This window comes from Bubalus kerabau, chromosome 9 (genome assembly GCF_029407905.1).
Source record: "Bubalus kerabau isolate K-KA32 ecotype Philippines breed swamp buffalo chromosome 9, PCC_UOA_SB_1v2, whole genome shotgun sequence".
NCBI lineage: Eukaryota > Metazoa > Chordata > Mammalia > Artiodactyla > Bovidae > Bubalus > Bubalus kerabau.
The window spans coordinates 55,283,068-55,303,269 of NC_073632.1; positions in this window are offsets into that span (position 1 = coordinate 55,283,068).

Below are 20,202 nucleotides of genomic sequence, written 5' to 3' on the forward strand. Positions count from 1 at the left end.
AGAAGTGGTTTGCTGCGGTAAGCTGCTTTGCAATAAAGCAGGTTGGAGAATGAAGTCTGCCTATTGGACTTAGTGATATAGATATTATTGGTTGTTTTTATTTCCGTGAATATTCTTTAAATTTATTTTTAATGGGAAGATAATTGTTCACAATGTTCTGTTGACTTCTGGCATAAAACAACATGAATCAGTCATAAGTATACATATGACCCCTCCCTCTTCTCTCTCTCCCACCCTGACCCCTTCCCACCCCTTTGATACAACATATTAAAGGTATACAGTGATTAAATATTTTTCCAGGTTATGCTTCATTAAATGTAATTAGAAAATAATGTTTTTCTTTGATGTTAAATATACCCCCTTTGTTTATCTATTTATAAATAGTAGCTTCTATCTCTTAATCCCATACCACTAAAGTCCCTACCCTCCCTTCTCACCACTGACAACCATAAGTTCGTTTTCTATATCTTTAAGTGCCTGTTTTGCTGTATATATCTGTTTATATTATTTCTTATGTTCCACATATAAATGGTATCCTACAGTATTTGTCTTTCTCTGCCTGACTTATTTCACTAAGCGTATTATCTAGATCTATACACATTGCTGCAATTTGCAGAGTCTCATTCTTTTTTATGCCTGCATTGACATTTTCTTTATTCATTGGTCTGTTGATAAGTGGCTGGACTTCTTCAATACCATGGCTATTAGAAATAGTGCTGCTATGAACATTGGGATGCATGTATCTTTTTTTAATTAATGTTTTCATTTTTTCTGGATATGTACCTGGAAGTAGAATTGCTGGGTCATATGGTACTTCCAATTTTATATTTTTGAGGAAGCCTCAAATAATTGAATGCTGATATTCATTTATTCTACAATGACTAAACTAATTTACATTCCCACAAACATTACTCAAGGTCTTACTTTTCTCCACATTTTCACCAGCATTTGCTATTTGTAAATTTATTGATGACAATCATTCTTAGAGAACTGGAAAAGATCAGTTTTCTTTTTCTTTTTTTAATTTTATTTTATTTTTGAACTTTAAAATATTTTATTCATTTTGCCAAATATCGAAATGAATCCACCACAGGTATACATGTGTTCCCCATCCTGAACCCTCCTCCCTCCCCATACCATCCCTCTGGGTCGTCCCAGTGCACCAGCCCCAAGCATCCAGTATCGTGCATTGAACCTGGACTGGCGACTCGTTTCATACATGAAAGTATACATGTTTCAATGCCATTATCCCAAATCTTCCCACCCTCTCCCTCTCCCACAGAGTCCATAAGATTGTTCTATACATCAGTGTCTCTTTTGGTGTCTCGTATACAGGGTTATTGTTACCATCTTTCTAAATTCCATGTATATGCGTTAATATACTTCATTGGTGTTTTTCTTTCTGGCTTACTTCACTCTGTATAATAGGCTCCAGTTTCATCCATCTCATTAGAACTGATTCAAATGAATTCTTTTTAATGGCTGAGTAATACTCCATTGTGTATATGTACCACCGCTTTCTTATCCATTCATCTGCTGATGGACATCTAGGTTGCTTCCATGTCCTGGCTATTATAAACAGTGCTGCGATGAACATTGGGGTACACGTGTCTCTTTCCCTTCTGGTTTCCTCAGTGTGTATGCCCAGCAGTGGGATTGCTGGATCATAAGGCAGGTCTATTTCCAGTTTTTTAAGGAATCTCCACACTGTTCTCCATAGTGGCTGTACTAGTTTGCATTCCCACCAACAGTGTAAAAGGGTTCCCTTTTCTCCACACCCTCTCCAGCATTTATTGCTTGTAGACTTTTGGATCGCAGCCATTCTGACTGGCATGAAATGGTACCTCGTAGTGGTTTTGATTTGCATTTCTCTGATAATGAGTGATGTTGAGCATCTTTTCATGTGTTTGTTAGCCATCTGGATGTCTTCTTTGGAAGAATGTCTATTTAGTTCTTTGGCCCATTTTTTGATTGGGTCATTTATTTTTCTGGAATTGAGCTGTAGGAGTTGCTTGTATATTTTTGAGATTAGTTGTTTGTCAGTTGCTTCATTTGCTATTATTTTCTCCCATTCTGAAGGCTGTCTTTTCACTTTGTTTATAGTTTCCTTTGTTGTGCAGAAGACTTTAAGTTTAATTAGGTCCCATTTGTTTATTTTTGCTTTTATTTCCAATACTCTGGGAGGTGGGACATAGAGGATCCTGCTGTGATGTATGTCAGAGAGTGTTTTGCCTATGTTCTCCTCTAGGAGTTTTATAGTATCTGGTCTTACGTTTAATTCTTTAATCCATTTTGAGTTTATTTTTGTGTACAGTGTTAGAAAGTGTTCTAGTTTCATTCTTTTACAAGTGGTTGACCAGTTTTCCCAGCACCACTTGTTAAAGAGATTGTCTTTAATCCATTGTATATTCTTGCCTCCTTTGTCAAAGATAAGGTGTCCATATGTGTGTGGATTAATCTCTGGGCTTTCTATTTTCTTCCATTGATCTATATTTCTGTCTTTGTGCCAGTACCATACTGTCTTGATGACTGTGGCTTTGTAGTAGAGCCTGAAGTCAGGTAGGTTGATTCCTCCTGTTCCATTCTTCTTTCTCAAGATAGCTTTGGCTAATCGAGGTTTTTTGTGTTTCCTGTCTAGAGAATATCCTTTAGTATTTGTTGGAGAGCTGGTTTGGTGGTGCAGAATTCTCTCAGCTTTTGCTTGTCTGTAAGATTTCTCCTTCATATTTGAATGAGGTCCTTGCTGGGTACAAAAATCTGGGCTGTAGGTTATTTTCTTTCATCACTTTAAGTATGTCTTGCCATTCCCTCCTGGCTTGAAGAGTTTCTATTGAGAGATCAGCTGTTATCCTTATGGGAATTCCCTTGTATGTTATTTGTTGTTTTTCCCTTGCTGCTTTTAATAGTTGTTCTTTGTGTTTGATCTTTGTTAATTTGATTAGTATATGTCTTGGGGTGTTTCGCCTTGGGTTTATCCTGTTTGGAACTCTCTGGGTTTCTTGGACTTGAGTGATTATTTCCTTCTCCATTTTAGGGAAGTTTTCATCTATTATCTCCTCAAGTATTTTTTCATGGTCTTTCTTTTTGTCTTCTTCTTCTGGGACCCCTATGTTTCGAATGTTGGGGCGTTTAATATTGTCCTGGAGGTCTCTGAGATTGTCCTCATTTCTTTTAATTCGTTTTTCTTTTTTAATCTCTGATTCATTTATTTCTACCATTCTATCTTCTAATTCACTAATCCTATCTTCTGCCTCTGTTATTCTACTATTTGTTGCCTTCAGAGTGTTTTTAATTTTATTTATTGCATTATTCATTATATATTGACTCTTTTTTATTTCTTCTAGGTCCTTGTTAAACCTTTCTTGCATCTTCTCAATCCTTGTCTCCAGGGTATTTATCTGAGATTCCATTTTGATTTCAAGATTTTGGATCAATTTCACTATCATTAGTCGGAATTCTTTATCAGGTAGATTCCCTATCTCTTCCTCTTTTGTTTGGTTTGGTGGGCATTTATCCTGTTCCTTTATCTGCTGGGTATTCCTCTGTCTCTTCATCTTGTTTAAATTGCTGAGTTTGGGGTGTCCTTTCTGTATTCTGGCAGTTTGTGGAGTTCTCTTTATTGTGGTGTTTCCTCACTGTGTGTGGGTTTGCACAGGTGGCTTGTCAAGGTTTCTTGGTTAGGGAAGCTTGTGTCGGTGTTCTGGTGGGTGGAGCTGGATTTCTTCTCTCTGGAGTGCAATGAAGTGTCCAGTAATGAGTTATGAGATGTCTATGGTTTTGGAGTGACTTTGGGCAGCCTGTATCTTAGAGCTCAGGGCTGTGTTCCTTTGTTGCTGGAGAATTTGCGTGGTATGTCTTGCCCTGGAACTTGTTGGCCCTTGTGTCGTGCTTGGTTTCAGTGTAGGTATGGAGGCGTTTGATGAGGTCCTGTCAATTAATGTTCCCTGGAGTCAGGAGTTCCCTGGAGTTAGGGTTTGTACTTAAGCCTCCTGTTTCCAGTTATCAGTCTTATTTTTACAGTAGTTTCAAAAATTTATCCTTCTATACAGCACCATTGATAAAACATCTACATTAAAGATGAAAAGTTTCTCCACCGTGAGGGTCACCCAGAGAGGTTCACAGCATTACATGGAGAAGAGAAGAGGGAGGAGGGATTTAGAGATGACCTGGATGAGATGAAGTGGAATCAATAGAGGAGAGAGCGGGCTAGCCAGTAATCACTTCCTTATGTGCACTCCACAACTGGACCGCTCAGAGATGTTCATGGAGTTATACAGAGAAGAGAAGAAGGACGAAGAAGGCAGAGGTGGCCATGAGGATAAAAGGGGGGGATGAAAAGGAGGGAGACAGATCCAGCCAGTAATTAGTTCCCTAAATGTTCTCCAGCGTCTGGAACACACAGAATTTCACAGAGTTGAGTAGAGTAGAGAGGGGTTAGGGAGGAGACACAGGCGACCTGGTGGAGAAAAAGGAGAGTCCAAAGGGGGAGAGAGCAGTCAAGCCAGTAATCTCGCTCCCTAGTGAAAAATGGGTACTGAAGATTGTGTTCCTAAAGGTAAAAAATTGGTAACAAATACATAAAAGCAAAAATTAAAAATCTAGAGTAGAGTTTGGAATTTCAAAAATACAATATTAAAGAAAAGAAGAAGGAAAAGAAAGAGAGGAAAAAACAAAAAAACAAAGTCGCAAAAATTATAAAGAAAATATAGGTACAAAATTGATAACAAATACCAAAAAGCATAAATTAAAAATCTAGAGTTGAATTTGGAATTTCAGGTATACAATGTTATGTAAAAGAAGAAGAGAAAAAAAAAGGTCACAAAAATTATAAAATATATATATATATACAAAATTGATAACAAATACCAAAAAGCTAAAATTAAAAATGTAGAGTAGAGTTTGGAATTTCAAAAATACAATGTCAAAGAAAAGGAGTAAAAAAAAGGTCAAAAAAATTATAAAAATTACATATATGAATTTTGCTTTAAAAAAATAAGGTCTTTTGGGGTTTTTTTTGTTTTTTTCTTTTTTTTTTTGCAAAGTAATAGTAGGTTATAAAAGTGAAAATTAAAGGAATAAGGGAAGGACTTAAAATTTTTTAAAAAATTAAAAAAAAAAGAATGAATGATCTTAAAAATAGTAAAAATATATCTAGGACTTTCTCTGGTTTTGTTGTCGGTATTGTGGGTTCAGTTCATTTTCGGCTAGTTCCTTGGTCCGACTTATATTTCTTAATATCTATAGGCCCCTTCCTATGTAGATGGTACTAACCACAGGGTTTTAATCTATTGCCTGTAGCTTCCAAGGCGGTTCCCTCTGTTATAGCTTCTTCTGTTTGCTGGTCTCTTCAGTGTCTGGTTTCTGCTCTACACAAAGGAGACGGTGGAGGACACTTTTTTTTTTTTTTTTAGGCTCACTTGTTCAGTCATGCAGTGGGGAGGGAGGGATGCTGCAAACAAATAACACTGGCATGTGCTCGCAGTGTCTCAGCCACACTGGGTATTGCCCCCGCTCACGGCGCATGTAGCCTCCCTGCCCACACTGCTCAGGCTCTAGGTTGCTCTACCGCGAACCATCCGTGGCAGCCCTGGGCTGCTTGCACCTCCCAGGTCCAAGCCACTCAGGTTCAGGCACTCGGGTAGTCCTCAGAGGCACAGACTCGGTTGGGCCTGCATTTTGTGCCCTTCCCAGGTCCAAGCAGCTCAGGTGATGAGGTGTTTGGTGAGCGCGATTGCTGCAACTTATCGCCTCCCCGCCACTCAGTTATCTAGGTATACAACCAGCGCACCTTCTCAGGCGGATATTGACCATCCAGACCCCCAAGAAGTCTTAGTTAGCAAAGAAGCCTGCTTACAGTTTTATAGATAATGTCTCTCTGGGGCTGCGATTGCCCCCTTCTGGCTCTGGCTGCCTGTCACGAGAGGGGGATGGTCTGCAGCCGGCTATCTCTGTTCAGTCTTTTGTTCCGTGCGCGGGCCTGGCGGTGTCTTAGGTTAGTGCTGGCTTTTCGCGTGGTAGATATCCCACAGTCTGATTTGCTAGCCCAAATTATTTCACTCAGATAGCACTCGGGGTATTCAGGCCAGATCATTACTTTAAGCGATGCAGCCAGCGCCTCCCTGCCCAGCCCCCACTTGCTAATGGCGTGTGCAGGCATCTGTGCTGCTTCTCCACTGGGGGAGTTACCGTAGGGCTCGTAATCTGCGGGTTTTAATTGTTTATTTATTTTTCCTCCCTGTTATGTTGCCCTCTGTGCTTCCAAGGCTCCGCACAGATTTGGCAGTGAGAAAGTTTCCTGGTGTTTGGAAACTTCTCTCTTTTTAAGACTCCCTTGCCGGGACAGAACTCCGTCCCTCCCTCTTTTGTCTCTTTTTTTGTCTTTTATATTTTTTCCTACCTCCTTTCAAAGACTTGGGTTGCTTTTCTGGCTGCCTGATGTCCTCTGCAGGCATTCAGAAGTTGTTTTGTGGAATTTACTCAGCGTTTAAATGTTCTTTTGATGAATTTGTGGGGGAGAAAGTGTTCTTCCCGTCCTACTCCTCCGCCATCTTCAAAGATCAGTTTTCAATCCAATCCCAAAGAAAGGCAATGACAAAAATACTCAAACTACCACACAATTGCACTCATCTCACACGGTAGCAAAAGTGGTGCTCAAAATTCTCCAAGCCAGGCTTCAACAATATGTGAACCGTGAATTTCCAGATATTCAAGCTGGTTTTAGAAAAGGCAGAGGAACGAGAGATCAAATTGCCAACATCCACTGGATCATTGAAAAAGCAAGAAAGTTCCAGAAAAACATCTATTTCTGGTTTATTGACTATGCCAAAGCCTTTGACTGTGTGGATCACAATAAACTGTGGAAAATTCTGAAAGAGGTGGGAATACCAGACCACCTTACCTGCCTCTTGAGAAATCTGTATTCGGGTCAGGAAGCAACAGTTAGAACTGGACATGGAACAATAGAAAAAAATAGGAAAAGGAGTACATCAAGGCTGTAGATTTTCACCCTATTTATTTAACTTATATGCAGAGTACATCATGTGAAATGCCAGGCTGGATGAAGCACAAGCTGCAATCAAGATTGCTGGGAGAAATATCAATAACCTCAGATATGCAGATGACACCACCCTTATGGCAGAAAATGAAAAAGAACTAAGAGCCTCTTGATGAAAGTGAAAGAGGAGAGTGAAAACATTGGCTTAAAGCACAACATTCAGAAAGCTAAGATCATGGTATCTAGACCCATCACTTCATGGCAAATAGATAGAGAAACAGTGGAAACAGTGTCAGACTTTATTTTGGGGGGCTCCAAAGTCACTGCAGATGGTGACTGTAACCATGAATTTAAAAGACGCTTACTCCTTGGAAGAAAAGCTATGACCAACATAGCTATAACTAGCATATTAAAAGGCAGAGACATTACTTTGTCAACAAAGGTCCATCTTGTCAGGGCTATGGTTTTTCCAGTAGTCATGTTTGGATGTGAGAGTTGGACTATATACAAAGCTGAGCGCCGAAGAGCTGATGCTTTTGAACTGTGGTGTGGGAGAAGACTCTTGAGAGTCCTTTTGGACTGAAAGGAGATCCAATTAGTCCATCCTAAAGGAAATCAGTCCTGAATATTCATTGTAAGGGCTGATGTTGAAGATGAAACTCCAATACTTTGGCCACCTGATGTGAAGAGCTGACTCATTTGAAAAGATCCTGATGCTAGGAAAGATTGAAGGAGGGAGGAGAAGGGAACAACAGAGGATGAGATGGTTGGATGGCATCACCAACTCAACTCCAGGAGTTGGTGATGGACAGGGTGGCCTGGCATGCTGAAGTCCATGGGGTTGCAAAGAGTCGAACATGACTGAGGGACTGAACTGAACTGATTCTTACAGGTATGAGATAGTATCTCACTGTTGTTTTGATTTACATTTCTCAAATAATTAACAATGGTGAGCATATTCCCATCTGTCCATCAGCTATGTGTATGTCTTCTTTGGCAAGATGTAGGTCTTCTGAACATTTTTTTTTGATTGTGCTCTTTGTGAGTTTTACTGATATTGAGTTATATGAACTGTTTATACACTTTGAATATTAATCCCTTGTAGGTCACATAATTTGCAAAAATTCCCTTCCACTCTGTAGGCTTTTTGTTTTTTGATATTTCTTTTGTTGTGCAAAAGCTTTTAAGGTTAATTAGATCTCATGTATTTGTTTTTGCTTTTATGTCTGTTGCATTAGGAGAGAGAACCATGAAACTTTGCTACCATTTATGTCAAACAATATTCTGCTTATGTTCTCTTCTAGGTATTTTATGGTTTTAGGATTCAGGTTTTGCCATTAGGTCTGAATTTGCAGATGACATGATACTATATATAGAAGGCCCTAAAATCTCCATCAAAAGCTATTAGAAATAATAAATGAGCCCAATTAAGTCACAGAATACAAGATTAATATGCAGAAATCTGTTATTTTCTATATACTAATAGTGAACTATCTGAGAGGTAGTTTTAAAGTATCCTATTTAAAATCACATCAGATGAATTATTTTTACCTAAGAATAAGCTTAACATGGAACAACAGACTGGTTCCAAATAGGAAAAGGAGTATGTTAAGGCTGTATATTGTCACCCTGTTTATTTAACTTCTATGCAGAGTACATCATGAGAAACGCTGGACTGGAAGAAACACAGGCTAGAATCAGGATTGCTGGGCTGGAAGAAGCACAAGCTGGAATCAAGATTGCCAGGAGAAATATCAATAACCTCAGATATGCAGATGACACCACCCTTATGGCAGAAAGTGAAGAGAAACTCAAAAGCCTGTTGATGAAAGTGAAAGAGGAGAGTGAAAAAGTTGGCTTAAAGCTCAACATTCAGAAAACGAAGATCATGGCATCTGGTCCTATCACTTCATGGGAAATAGATGGGGAAACAGTGTCAGACTTTATTTTTCGGGGCTCCAAAATCACTGCAGATGGTGACTGCAGCCATGAAATTAAAAGACGCTTACTCCTTGGAAGGAAAGTTATGACCAACCTAGATAGCATATTCAAAAGTAGAGACATTACTCTGCCAACAAAGGTCTGTCTAGTCAAGGCTATAGTTTTTCCAGCGGCCATGTATGGATGTGAGAGTTGGACTGTGAGGAAAGCTGAGCAATTGATGCTTTTGAACTGTGGTGTTGGAGAAGACTCTTTAGAGTCCCTTGGACTCCAAGGAGATCCAACCAGTCCATTCTAAGGGAGATCAGCCCTGGGTGTTCTTTGGAAGGACTGATGCTAAAGCTGAAACTCCAATACTTTGGCCACCTCATGTGAAGAGTTGACTCATTGGTAAAGACTCTAATGCTGGGAGGGATTGGAGGCAGCATGAGAAGGGGATGACAGAGGATGTCAGAGATGGCTGGATGGCATCACCAACTCGATGTACATGAGTCTAAGTGAACTCCGGGAGCTGGTGATGGACAAGGAGGCCTGGCGTGCTGTAATTCATGGGGTCGCAAAGAGTCAGACATGACTGAGCGACTGAACTGAACCTCTGAAAACTATAAAACATTGATGAGGGGAATTGCATATGATACAAGGAAATGAGATATCTCATGCTCTTGGATTGGAAGAATTAATATGAATAAAATGGCTACACTACCCAAGGCATTCTATGAATTTAATTCAATCCCTCTGAGAATTCCCATCACATTTTTTCACTGAACTAGAGCAAATAATCTTACAATTCATATGCAGCCACAAAGGCCCCAAATTGTCAAAGAAATCTTGAGAAAAAGGAACAGAGCTGGAAGTATCAAGGCCCCAGACTTCAGGGTATACTGCCAACCCACGTTAATCAAAACAGTATGGTAGTGGCACAAAAACAGACACATAAATCAGTGGAACAAAATAGAGAGCCCAGAAATCACCCCACACACCTATATTAAACTAATCTACCACAAAGGAGGTAAGAGTATACAATAGAAAAAATGCAGTCTCTTTAATTTGTGCTGGGAAAACTAGACAACTATATGTGAAACAATGGGATCATAACATTTTCTCACACTGTATGCAAAATTAAACTTTAAATTGGTTGTCATTTTTGACAGAGATAACCTTTTAAGAAAATACTTGGTTCCTCTCCATGAATTTCTCTGGTGTCCAGATGAGGGAGGCAGTAATCTTTGGACACAAAAATCAGAGACAATTAAGAACATTACATTCATTCCTTTAAAAATAAGTAAATACTATCAAAACAAATGAACCACACAATTAAAACAATAAAACTGCCACCACTAACTCCTTCATTTGGGTCACTTCTTTTTCTTAAAAAAAAAAATTCCAAAAAGAACTAGACCTTAGAACTATAAAAAGGCTTTCAAATTGGGGTGCTTACCATAAACCATTTTCACATCAAACTCACCTTGCAGTGTTATCTATTTTCAGAAACTATTTCCAGCAAAATTTACAAGGAATTGGTACAAGTGGATTTTTAAAGTTTCTTTCAGTGGGCTAGACGATGTATGTGGATGATGCAAAAAGAAATAATTTAGATAAAATAGGTAAACAGTTTGGAATTACTATTTTTTTCAGCTATCCCCGATGCATCATGTTAGTAGATGATTACAGACAAATGAACACTCTCTTATTATTTTCACCTGAGCACCAGAAGCTTTTCTGTTAGCTCCAGATTGCTGTGTATTAGCAAATCTTTATGGAGAAAATATAAATGAAACCACATAGTAATTTCATTTAACTTCTTATTTTGGCTGTTTAGAGACAGAATTCCAGAAACTGTAGTCTTCTTTTTTAACACACTGAGTTTTGCTCCACCTATTTTGGCTACCAGCCACTGTAAATGTAAATATATCAGAGAGATCTTGTCACATGTGCTTGTACACATTTAGATCTGATACATGTTCCCAATGCCTGAATGCTTTGTTTCAGTGTTCTTTATCTTTCCCCGATGTCTACTCCTATTTGATTATACTCCATATTTTCTTGTTCTCTTTAGAAATTCCTCAGTTCATTTTATTCTATTGTCTTCAACAGATAGTTTGTTATTTTTTACAATTTGCTAGGGGCTGTGATACTATGGAAACAGCAAGGTTTGGAATCAAGAGGATTTGATTTCAAGAACTTGCTCTAACATTACACACATTTTGGGAAGTTTCTATTTGTGACCCTCATATTTTTCCTCATTAACAAAGTGAAAATAATAGTTCTCTTATAGAGCATTGTTTAGTATAAACAGTAAATAAAAAATAAAACTGACATCTAATAAATTATTGGTGGCTCAGACGGTAAAGCATCTGTCTACAATGCAGGTGACTCGGGTTCGATCCCTGGGTTGGGAAGAACCCCTGGAGTAGGAAATGTCAATCCACTCCAGTACTATTGCCTGGAAAATCCCAAGGACAGAGAAGCCTGGTAGGCTACAGTCCATGTGGTCACAAAGAGTCGGACACGACTGAGAGATTTCAGTTCACTTCACTTCACTTCATGTACCTGCCAGATTTCACCTTTCAGATTATTTCAGGACCATCATTATTGATATTAGGTAATGTAATTGTAACTGAGTTAGAGATGAGATACAGAGATTTTGTTCATAGAAGTTCAATTATCAATACCCTATAGCAAAGTTCACTTCTTTAAATCACACTGAACTTATCGATTTTACTCCCATAATCATGGCTTAAGTATATGAATGATTTTATCAATAAGTTGCCAGGTTATGCTACTTCCATATTGCTGCCAATATTTTGTTGATGGCACTCAATTCTTATAATATTTAAATGCACTGTAAGTGCAGTTGGTATAAAGAACATGAGAAGGGAAGTTTCTTCTATTGGTTGATATTCTTCATGCATATTAGCACATCATGTTGGATTCTTCAGTGTGGGCATGATTGGGCATTAGTATTAACATATTCAGAACTGCATATGGGTATGTTTAGAAGTGAAAGTTGCCTCAGCACCCAGGTTTTTATGTAAGATGTGACTTACAGTATTAATTCTATGTAGGCATGTAGAGTTCTGTATACATTTTATATAAACTAAAAGTCACTTACCGGATATATTTTTAATCCAAGTCATACATTCATTTTTTAAATTCTTAGTTAATTTAGAAAATGAACCCAATTGTCACAGACTGTGCTTCTACAAAAATCGCTATATTTTTCAAAATGAGGACTATTTCTCCTAAAAGTGCCTGTTACAGTTTTCTTCAAACGATTTCTGTCTTGACAAATGATCTCATAATGGAGAAAACATTGTTTTAAAAATGCATGAAATATGCTTTTAATAAATGTAACCTGTGAATTTACCATGCTTAACATAGTTATTGTAATCTCATTATTTGCACACTGTTATCAGGATTTAGTTAAATCGCCTGCTATTTAACAGACTGTACACCACCATTTCTTAGTGACAACACAGCTGGATTCATTTTTCAGGATGAAAGATCACTCTCTATAAAGTTGCACTGCTGGTGAGACTGAAAAATACTCAGATGTAAGCTTTAAATTGGCTACAAGAGTAGGCATTTCTTTGCAAACCCTGTGTAGTATATTAAGCAACACTGAAACACTTAATTTTAATTAGAATATTGAATTAGATTCTAAGTCAAATCTAGGACAGAGTTACAAAGGAAGCTGTCTCATTGTAGTTAAGAATGTTAAAATTAATGTATTGTAGCCCAAATAGTACATTTATGGAATTTCAACTAGAAAGCAATGATAGAAAGTGACTGATAAGAGATGCTAGAAATTACCCCATGGGCAGAAGGATTATAATTCTTCAAAAAGAATATAAATAGGCATTTAGATAATAATTTTCCATATAAATCCAATTTTGCAAGAAGTTTTAACCTTAATACTAGAACAGTTTTCCTCAATTAACCTAAATAGTATAATCTATATTATGGTTAATATCCTTGATTAGCCTAAAAGTCTAATTGATTGCACTGCACAGTTCTTGCAGTCCTTTTCAAACCATTTCTTCCCCTCTTGCTACTCCTGTCACTGCTCTGCTTCAGCCAGCTTCAAAGCAACCCAACAGTTCTTCACATTTGGACTAGAGCCATGCAATTGTCGCTTCTTTGTCTTGTGCTTGTCTGAAATGGAGAAATAGGATACCTAGGGTAACCCATTCAGGACCAACATATGAACAACTTAGAAGTTCACGGTCACCTCTTAGGCCTCTTTGACCAATAATGAATGAAGGCCAATGTGTGTATCATTATGAGATGTTTGTTGTGTCACTCAGGTTTCGTGAAATAGAACACTGGTCTCAGAGAAATTGATAATCACCATAAGATTTTGTTGTTTGAATTGGTTCTTCATCATTTTTTTTATACCTCTTGCCACTTATTACTGCTCTTTGGAATAATTTCCCAAGTAAACTACTCCCATCCAAGCCTATGTCTTAGAATCAATTCAGAGACCCCAGGATGAAATATATTTTAGAGAACAAGCAAGTTTAAAAGAAATTGTTAAACTTATAGTGGCCACAATCTTTAGTGATACTTAGAATTTGTGGTTAAGATTTATAATCTAAGCAATAAGTATATTCTTTTTTCTATTTTTACATTTATCAAATTTATCTTAAATTTGTTTTGCATGTTGGAAACAGTCACAGTTTATTTGTACAGTTATCATATTTGTGTAGTTTATATTCTTGAAAAGTCATTGCAAATAAAAATATATTTGCCAACATTTAATTTCCACAGAATTAATGTTGTATGCTGCAAACTTTTTTGGAAATTTTTCTGGGATAATCACTTATTAGTTGGTGATTCTGGACAAATCATGTACTAACTGATGTCACTAACTTTATGGAGAGGGAATTGCAATTAGATCCTTGAAGTTTTACTTCACTTTCATTTCAGTTCTGTCGCTCATTCGTGTCCGACTCTTTGTGACCCCATGAATCGCAGCACACCAGGCCTCCTGTCCATCACCAACTCCCGGAGTTCACTCAGACTCATGTCCATCGAGTCAGTGATGCCATCCAGCCATCTCATCTTCTGTCGTCCCCTTCTCCTCCTGCCCCCAATCCCTCCCAGCATCAGAGTCTTTTCCAATGAGTCAACTCTTTGCATGAGGTGGCCAAAGTACTGGAGTTTCAGCTTAGCATCATTCCTTCCAAAGAAATCCCAGGGCTGATCTCCTTCAGAATGGACTGGTTGGATCTCCTTGCAGTCCAAGGGACTCTCAAGAGTCTTCTCCAACACCGCAGTTCAAAACCATCAATACTTCGGCACTCAGCTTTCTTCACACTTCACTTTAGTCCAATTTAAATTATATCTAACAAGTTATTTATGAAGTTTTCTATGTATGGATGATAACTCTAAATGCTTCCTCTTTTTCTATCATTTCCAGACTTCATTGAGGGTGTAGGAGAGCAGAATAAATAGTTGTAGTAGCAATGTGATTTACTCATTTTTTTTTTCTAGTATAATTTTGTCAAAGATGTTTACAGTCACTACCTACTAGGCTTCCTTAGGATTTTTGATGACTTTTGAAACACTAATGTAGTCTTCCATTACTCTTTCTATCTTGAAACCAACCTGAATTAGAAACAGACTTCAGATATAAATCATTGCATTTAATGTTGCTTAGAGTTAACATCCAGAAGTCAAACAGGAAAGATTGTGGCACAAGCAATATTTAATAATTACCTGTATAAAGATTCTTATTGAGAAGCAAAACAGGAAGAATCAAAAGCAGAAACTTTACGGAGGAAAAAATTCAGAAGCGTTGCCAATTGTATACCAAACTTGGGAGTATACTACTAGATACAGATGCATTTTCATAAATTTTTTATTTTTAGTTTCCTTATTCACTTAGAAAAGAAGTAATCTCCCTTTTGATTATGATGTTGTGAAAGATGCATGGAGCACACTCTTGATAGTACATACCCCAAAACAACAAAGGCACAAAGGCTGGAGGGATGGGGTGACAGTAGGAAAGATTTTTGACATCTGTCTGCTAAGCCATGTTATTAATATTCAGTACAGTAAAATAATGCATAGGAGCAGCACTATAAAATACAGTCAAAATATGTTTTTTTTCTTTGTTTCCTAGCTAGAGCTTTGCTAATTAAGAATGTCAAAATGTAAAAGTCCTCCAAGTCACTAAGTCATATCCAACTCCTTTACGACCCCATGGACTGTAACCTGCCAGGCTCCTATGTCCATTAGATTTCCCAGACAAGAGTACTGGAGTGGGTTGCCATTTCCTTTGCCAGGGGGATCTTCCTGACTCAGGCATTGAACCTGCATTTCCTATATTTCAATTGGATTATTTACCACTGAGCCACGAGGGCAGCCCTTTCTAAAGTTTACATTTTAATTAACTGAATTGTACCTTTACCTCTGTAAGATGCAGTTTCCTTTTCAATAATCAGGAAATAATAATAATACCTGTTTAACAGATTTATTGAGAGGAGTTCTTATGTTAAAGTTTGTAACGTTCTCGATACAGAGTAGTATAGCATACAGCAGTAAGTACTCTGTAAATGAAGTGTACACAGACATATGTCCAAAGTTATTTTTCATTTTCTGTGAGAAAAAGTAGTACAGGCATAAATATGATCAAGTAATTAATTTCTCAGGTCTTACATGCATATGTTGCAATGGCATGTGCAGTAGTTGAAATAGCATGGATATTTAATGTATCAACATGGAAATATGTTTCTTTTAAATTATTAGCTAAATAAAGTTTGGAAACTATTATAAACTTTGCTTTTAGTGTAAAAAGATGTTGGTGTATATTCAGTTACATATGCATGTGTACATGTGTAAAATGAATTTTAAAGATTGTATACTAATATGTTGATTTCATGTTTTATTCTAATTTATCTGATGAAATAACCCTGGCTTTTTCATACCCTTCTGTGTGTGTATGCATGTGTATGTTTACAATGAGAATGTATTTTCTTACAAATTATAATACAGCTACTTGGGTTCATTAATTTTAAAATAAAAACATATTAGCATTCTCATCTAAAAACTGGCACAAATATAAAGACCAAAGTGATGAAAAGCAAGTAGCTATAAAATAGCATATAAGATCTAACTATCCTTACTGACTAGTGTAAAGTCCCATTAAGATATTTTCTTTGTACATGAAGGCATTCTGAAACAATGGGAATACCGAGGGAAGGTGTACATGCATTGCTGTGATGCTCAATCAGAGAACATCAGTTTGCTAAGAATTCAGTCAGAAAACCAGGCTAACAGCAGGTTTACCACACAAGAGCACAGACCAAACTTCTGCAGTTTTGGCATGTAGAGTATTTTGGAGGCTAAGATGACAGAACTGCTCATGAGACCATCTGCTATTTACTGATCCATCTGTTGGTCAGCAGAGAGCTTTTAGAACCCAAGAAAACATTCAGTCTGAGAAACAGTACAATTTCATTTTTTTTTATTGAAAAAATAGCATTAATGTTTTACACAGTCAATATTTGACTACTGCGGACCACACAATATCAGTTTGTACTCATTATGATTGTCATGATTTATAAATAAGAAAATCTAGCATCACATTCATTTGCTTAGAACTTATACATGAATTCATTAATTAGAGATTCTTAATATATGAGGAAATAATATTTGGTTAAGCACTTTTTTTGAACAGTATTGTGCTGCCCAAATATCAGATGAAGTTATTTTTTTTTTTAAATATTCTCATCTGACTATGTGGCTATGTAATTCAGTAAGATAAACATCAGATCTTCAACAATTTTCACATGTCTTAAGAAAATTAAGATGAGATATGACAGAAGCTTTTGTTATTTATAAAACTATAAATGACATAGTTATAAAATTAAGAGGTTCAATTTTAAAGGTTGGAGTTCAATGCCTGCACATCCTTATAATATTTTTTATTAGATTATTTAGTTTTATTGTTATTATTCATTTGCTCAGTCATGTCTGACTCTTTGCAACCCCATGGACTACAGCATGTGAGGCTTCTTTATCATTTACTATCTCCCAAGACTTGCTCAAACTCAGGTCCATTGAGTTGACTATGCCATCCAACCATCTCATCCTCTATTTTCCCCTTCTCTTCCTGCCCTCAATCTTTCCTAGCATCACGGTCTTTTCTAATGAGTCAGCTCTTTGCATCAGGTGGACAAAGAATTGGAGTTTCAGCTTCAGCATCAGTCTTTCCAATGAATATTTAGGATTGATTTCCTTTAGGATTGACTGGTTTCATCTGCTTGCAGTCCAAGGGACTCAAGGGTCTTCTACAACTCCCCAGTTCAAAAGCATCAATTCTTTGGTTCTCAGCCTTCTTTATGGTCCAGTTCTCACATTCATACATTCCACTGGAAAAAGTATAGCTTTGACTACATGTATTTTTGTTGGCAAAGTATTGTCTCTGCTTTATAATACACTGTTTAGGTTTGTCATATCTTTTCTTCCAAGGACCAAGTGTCTTTTAATTTCATGGCTTCAGTCATCATCTGCAGTGATTTTGGAGCCCAAGAAAATAAAGTCTGTCATTGTTTCATTGTTGTCCCATCTATAGCAAATAGATGAAGGATGCCATGATCTTAGTTTTTTGAATTGGGTTTTAGGCCACCTTTTCCACCCTCCTTTTTCACTTTCATCAAAAAACTCTTCAGTTCCTCTTCACTTTCTGCCATAGGGGTGGTATCATCTACTTATCTGAGGTTACTGATATTTCTCCTTGCAATCTTGATTCCAGCTTGTGTTTCATCCAGCCCAGCATTTCGCATGATGTACTCGGCATAGAAGTTAAATAAGCTAGGTGACAATATACAGCCTTGACGTACTCCTTTCCCAATTTGGAACCAGTATGTTGTTCCATGTCCAGTTCTAACTGTTGCTCCTTGACCTACATACAGTTTTTCTATGAGGCAGGTAAGATGGTCTGGTATTTCCATCTCTAAGAATTTTCCACAGTTTGTTGTGATCCACACAGTCAAAGGCTTCAGTGTAGCCAATGAAGCAGAAGTGGATGTTTTTTTTCTGGAATTCTCTTGCTTGTTCTATGATCCAACAGATGTTGGCAGTTTGATCTCTGGTTCCTCTGCCTTTTCTAAATCCAGCTTGAACATCTGGAAGTTTTTAGTTCATGTACTGTTGAAACCTAGCTGGGAGAATTTTGAGCATTACTTTGCTAGTGTTTGAGATAAGTGCAATTGTGCAGCAGTTTGAACATCCTTTGGCATTGCCTTTATTTGTGATTGGAATGAAAACTCACCTTTTCCAGTCCTTTGGCTACTGCTGAGTTTTCCAAATTTGCTGGCATGTTAAGTGCTGCACTTTCACAGCATCATCTTTTAGGATTTGAAATAGCTCTGCTGAAATTCCATTACCTCCAATATCTTTGTTTGTAGTGATGCTTCCTAAGGCCCACTCAACTTCACACTCCAGGATGGCTAGCTCTAGGTGAGTGGTCACATCATCGTGGCTATCTGGGTCAGTAACATCTCTTTTGTATAGTTCTTCTGTGTATTCTTACCACCTCTTCTTAATTTAGTTTTATAGTAATACAAAATTATCTTTTCTTAAAAATTGAACACTTGGTACAAAGTTCAAAAAATTATAAAAGAACAAATACTTTTAAATGTAATACACATGTGTAATCAGATGTTTGTAGTCTATACCGATTTTTCTCCTTCTACAATTAGCACTAATGATGTTTATTCAAAATAAAAATAGGTAAGGTCACCTCATTCTTTTAAAATTATATAGTAGTCCATTGCATCAATTTGCTACAATTATTTAATCAGTAATTAAAGTCATTTAGGTTCTTTAGAATTGTATTATTACAAAAATGCTCCATGAACATTTTTACACAAACAGATTTTCATGCATTTGTAAGAAAATCTGTTAGATAAATTTCTTGAAGTATTGTTGCTAGTATATTTCCAATTTGACAAACATTGACAAAGTTTTCTCCAAATTTTTTTATCAACTTACTTTCCTGTTAGCAACTTAACATCAACATCAACAAAATAAGTGGTCAGTATTGTTATTTTCATCAATCAGGCAGTTTTAAGATGGCATTCAATTGTAATTTTATATACATTCATGAGTGAGATTAAAAATTTCTAGTATTTACAACACATTTTTTATATTTATCTTTTCCAATAGTCTATATATTTAGTATAAATACTAAATTACTTTGTAATTTTATGAGTTATTTGTATGTTAAATTGATACTTTATCTGTATTATTATTTGCAAGTATTTTTTCCCAAATCCATTTTTCCTTGGAATTATTCTGAGTTTTCCAAATTTCAGTTTCAATGGAGGTATGCTAAAATTTTATATAATAAAATATCAATTTTTTGTTATTTCTAGTAGCTTTTAGTCATACTTTCAAAAACATTTCACATTTATATTTTTTTCTGTATACTCTTTCAGTATATTCTTATTGAATTTATTTTTAAGAAAAAAATCATCAATCCATTTTAAATAATTTGAAGATAAGTTGACTTTACAGATTCAGTTATTTCTTCCAGTATGACAAATGAGTTGTTTCAAAAATTGTTTGAATAATCCATCTTTTCCTCACAGCTTTAGAAGTATATCTGGACTTAGTTCTAGATTTTTCCATCAATCAACATAACAGGCTATAAATGCACTTGGATACATTGTTTTAATATTTTGAATTTCATAATATTTTTAATGACTGGAAAGTTACATCTTATACATTAGTCCTTTTAAATGAACTTTTCTGATTAATTTTCCTCTATGTCCATTATAATCTTAAGAAAATCCTGCTGATATAACTCTTTGTATCAACATATATTAATTTAGGGAAATATAAAAATGCTATTAATCAAAATGTTAATATCCAAAAACATGTAGGCCTTTCATTGTGTTTAATTCTTCCCTATTGTCCCTCATTAGCCACAAAAGTGAATTTTAACCCAGAGGACTTCATAAATTTTTAAGTAATTACAGTTTTGATTTCCTTCCTCATGAGTTATTTTTAAATCTTAATATCATGCTTTTCCCCTCTTCAGAATGCTTAGCTTTTTATAGATATTTTGCCAGGTTTACACTTTTATTTTGCATGGGTAAAGAAAGACAATTGATTTATATATACATGTATTGTACCTAGAATCTATCAGAATTCTCTTATCATTCCCATATGTTCTCATCATTTCACTATACTTTTCCTTACTGTTCTAGTCTCCTTATTTTCTAATTTCTTGAATGAATAATTAAAATATATTC